Raw genomic sequence first — 4,866 nt, 5'->3', positions numbered from 1 at the left:
GCTCTGACCAAGGGAGAAGGGCTCATGGCTTTTGTAAGTCTAGATAACCTGTAGCTGGTCACAATCCCCCACTCCAGTGGACAGAATTTCAAACATCTGCCTTATTAACTTTTGATAGTACTTACTATGTCTAACATGGTGACCACACGAGATGGGCAATTGGGGTTCAGTTGGAAAGAAGAAACATGATAAAGGGCTACCACATGCAAGGAAGAGAGCAGGCTTTCAAATTACCTACTCAAGACCAAGACATAGTAGGGTAACTGACAAAAGGTATCAATATAGGATAGTTTCAGGGTTCTGTAAATATAGGATATTTTCTGGGTCCCTATAGTTTGAATGTTATTGTAATTTAAATCTTTTAAATAGAATCCACTGTAGGGCAATTCTGGTGCCAGCATCTGCCATACTTCCAGTTCCTAAACATATATTAAAACTGCTACAGCTAAAAAGATTGTAATTGGATCTTGGAAGCAGGTAGACTGTGCACTTTGAGGTGATTTTCCACCTTTCCCCAAGGGACATTGAACACTACAGCATCATATAACTAGTTAGCATGCCAGAGTCTTGTTTATTATCAGAATTAACAAGACAAATCGCTCCACCAACTAAGAATGGCAGTGCACCAACCACAAAATCAAGAAAAGCTATCAACAAGTCAATGCTGTCTGTGTTCAGGCCGGGTGAAGCTTCCCATATTGAGTTGAACTAATCCACAGGCTCCACTCCTGGTGGTGTCCTTCCATCAATTCCTTTAAGTTTCAGCTTTGCCACCACACTGCACTCAGAAGCCAAAGACTTTGGATTCCTTGAAGCTGCCTGGTGGGACATGGAATAATACTGCCACATCTCCAGTAGAGATCATTTATGGTCGGAATTACTATGCTATCCGATTGTATTTGAACCACTGAATTTTGTTCTTTTTTATTGAAAACCTTCTTGGCAAAGTCTTTTTCTCTGGACCACTTGGTTTGCCCTGTTAAAATAATTTCATTGCTAGGGGCCCAATAAAAATGCCCCCGGTCATCCCACTTAATCATGGTCTTAGTTCACAAAACCAAGAAAATCGAACCGTGGCCGTATTCCTTTAATTTTAGCTGCAGTATCGGGTAGCTCAGGTCTGCTTTGAACACTAAATCTTTCAGAGTAAATGCTTCAGGTACCAAGGGACACAGCTAAATTTCTCCCCCAGACAGCAGGCAGATGTTTTTGCTTTGGCTATTAAAAGACGCAAGGATACAAGGGGAAGACACTGGACCATGCAACTCCTTCTGCACCTTCCTGCTAACCAGCCTTCCAAGGAGAAAGAGTGGAGGAATTATCTACCATCCTCATCTTATTCAACTCAGATGTAACATCAATAGCCACAAGCATCCCTGCCACAGGTAACTCCACCTCATGCAGTGGCGGGACAACCTGCTGCAAGAACATCATGCCACCAGGGACTGCTTCCTGAACCTGAGTGTGTTAACCTGACTGCTAATTATCAAGGAAATCAACCTCACCAATAATGACCCTTAGCCACTAATGACCTTTATAGCTAGAGAACTCAGAAATCTCCCTTTGCAGACAACCCCAAGACAGTCCTCTTCATCTACCATTACACTTGGCATGATTGTCAACAGCTTTAAAAGCTTCTCTTCACCACAGCAGCAAGAAAGAGATTCCAGTCACAGTCTAAACAAACCACACCAGTAGCAAAACACCTATCATTCCTGGCTTTCCCTTAACCTTCTTGCATGTATGCATTCCATAGCATGCAAGACAGTACCTTTGGAGGCCACAAGAGGACACTGGATTCCCTAAAATTGGGGTAAAGAGCACAATGTGGGTGCCAGGAGCTGAACCCCAATCTTCTGCCATAGTAGCCAGTGTTCTTAATGGGTGAATCACCACTCCAAATATCTTGTTTTGAAAAAAATACTTTATATCACTTAAATATATAATATTTTTATTAATATATCCTCCTTTTACTTTTGGTTGTTCGTTGAATGATAGTTATCCTTTTTATTCAGATTTTGTTCAACTATATGGTTGTAGTTCCAGTGACAGAGCGTTCTGTAGCATCTCCCCCTGTCTACTCTTTCCATATTTGCATATACTTACAAATCATAGACTGAAGCAACATAAGGTGCCATTTCTTTCTTCCCTCCTGGCCAGGTTAAGGGAGTTCTGTATGCTACCCAAGTATCTTGTCAGTATAATAACCTGCCTGCACTACAGCATATCAATCTTTGAAATTTGTAGACTCTTCCGAATTCTTCACTTCTCAATTGACCCAATTCTGTGTGCTTATAACTGGGAGACTCTATGATAATAACTGAAGGAAGATGAGTCATAACCACATCTGTGAAGTTGCTCATGATATTGAGAGTCCGCAGACCCTCCATTGGCTTACCTTAACTTGTAGTATGACTTCAGTTGTCCCTGGGGGTCACAAACTACTGTGAATGGGAGGAGGGGGACAGAGTGCAAAGACATCAGACATTGTAGCAGCCACAGTTGAGATCTAGCACTAGCAAGAAAGTAGAAGTTGAGTTACCATTGTCGAGAGGCATATGAAAACTTAGGGGACTGGCAAGATGGATCTTATAAGAACAGGCTCTTCCTTCCAAATCTGTCAATATGAATTAGATTCCCAGGACACATACAAAAGGTGGAAAGAGAGAAAAGACTCCTCCAATTTGTCCTCCAATTTATCTTTCTCATAAACAGACATACACACATTCAGGGAGGAGAGAGAGAGACAGAAAGAGACAGAGAAAGAGAGAGAGAGAGAGAGAGAGAGAGAGAGATAGAAAGATAGAACACTTCAAAAGGGAAGTGATGTTTTTGGTATTCTTGGAGCTTTGATGATGAGGGATGAAAGTTCATCAACGAGGAGAATGCATTTTTAAATTAATTAATTAACCAAGTAATTATTTAATTACATCCAAAATGCGGCTTCACAGTACCCCCTTGCAGAGTACAGTGAGGGGAATGCATTTTATTTTTATTTTTTCACTCTACCGAAACATGCTTATTCCACTGAGGAAACCTCTTAGATTCTGTTACTGATATGAAACTCAGAGCTTCAGACTATTCTAAATTAACAATATCAGTCACATCATTCTCTCCTGAATATATAAAAATTAAAATACCAATTAAAAATGAATATAGATTCTCTTTAAATCCTTCTTACAGATACAATCTCAGCATTATTTTTAACAGTGGTAATTTAAGAGATTTCCTTTTCTTGAAAGGTAAGTGACAATCTACCAGAGGGAACTAATAAGCTCCCTATAGGCTCATAGTGCAAATCAAAAGTCTAGGGACACAGCCACTGACATTTCTGAAAACAAAACCATATTCATAGAAGATTCACACAAAAAGCTTTACTAAACAGATGGCCACAGGACTCGAACAGCTGCTAATATTTCACTGGCAATAACAGCAATATTCTTCATGTATGCAGATGTAATTTGTAGCTATCTTAGGCTTTGTATTTTGGTTTTCCATTTTTGCTAATGACACAAACCTGATTCCAATTCCTGAAGTACTCATTATAGTCAAGGGCATATCCAACAGCAAACTTCTCTGGAATTTCAAATCCAACAACATCTGGTCTGTATCCAACAATTTCAGAAGTCCTTTTCACTAACAAGCTGGTAAACTTAATGATTTTGGGGCTGTATGCTTGACCAAGGAAAGCAAAGTTTGCATTGTTTTACTGGGTCAATTATCTTTTCATCAATCAAGACATTCTTTCCAGTTGAAGTTGAGAGATTATCTCCACCAATATCTTTTATATCTCCCATCAACTAATCATTACAGAAGCTCTTCAGTCTGATAAATCTATGTCATAGGAATAGATCTATCACTATTTCTATTCAGTGCTGTTATATAATCCAGCAGATCATCAAAGAATTTAGAGCTTCCCATGAGCACAGAGGGCCACAAAATCATGGCCTCCCATCTCCTTCATGGTGTCCTGAGCAAGTCTGTCAGTCCTGTATATAATCAGTTCACGAGGAATAAGCACCTTTGCCAAATCTTTGGCATAATGTTTAGTTATACAAAATAAGTCTAGATCTTAACCTGATTCATCATCACTAATCATGATGCTGGGACTGCAGTTGGCCATGATGGAACTAGTCAGCCTGTGTGTGTGTGTGTGTGTGTGTGTGTGTGTGTGTGTGTGTGTGTGTGTTGGGAGGGGGTGGGTGGTCAATCTAAAAAGAAAGGTAGCAGATAAGTTTCTACCACTTGGGAAAGCAGTGAGGTAGGCCCAGTGGTCATCTGTGGAGGGTGGTGAGAAATGCATTTTAATCAGAGTGAAGAGCGTAGTATACTCAAAGGAGGCAGAGGCTTGTCCTATATGCTTTACAAGTTCCAGAGGGTTGTGGGAAGAAGAATCTGTGGTGTATTGACCTGAGAACTTTGAAGGAGAAGTACTGAGGACAGGACAAGGCACTTATCGTTTTAACCTAGAAATACACCTTGTAAAAAACATCTTATAACATCCAATCCCACTTCTGAATACAAAGTATTAGTTTAAATGTCTTCATTGAGAGCAATAAAGTAACTGTTTGTGTTTGTGTGTGTGTGTGTGTGTGTGTGTGTGTGTGTGTGTGTGAAATTAAGAAATTATGTTTAGGAATTAGATACAAGAAGACAAGTAGTATTTAGTAAGGGAGGGGAGCTCTGATCTTCCTCCCCACTTGTAGTGCAAGATTTTTAAAGAAATATAAGTAAAAGGATAAATTATAAAAGACACCACTGGAACTGCAGTCCTGCACAGAGTCGTATGAGTGCTTACCAGACAGAAAGCCCCTGGGTGTACTATGTAGCCCCAAATGAGTAGACAAAGAAACTGTGGAAAAAGGT

At 40.0% G+C, this 4,866-nt stretch overlaps 1 pseudogene; it reads right to left on the bottom strand.

Moving 5' to 3' along the window:
• Positions 1-3,472: 3,472 nt before the first annotated feature.
• On the bottom strand, positions 3,473-4,123 carry Hprt1-ps3 (hypoxanthine phosphoribosyltransferase 1, pseudogene 3; annotated as a pseudogene).
• Between the last annotated feature and the right edge of the window lie 743 nt (positions 4,124-4,866).

Source organism: Rattus norvegicus, chromosome Y (assembly GCF_036323735.1).
Source record: "Rattus norvegicus strain BN/NHsdMcwi chromosome Y, GRCr8, whole genome shotgun sequence".
NCBI classification, from domain to species: domain Eukaryota; kingdom Metazoa; phylum Chordata; class Mammalia; order Rodentia; family Muridae; genus Rattus; species Rattus norvegicus.
Note: the sequence above shows the minus strand (reverse complement) of the source record. Positions and strands in the feature narration are given on the sequence as shown.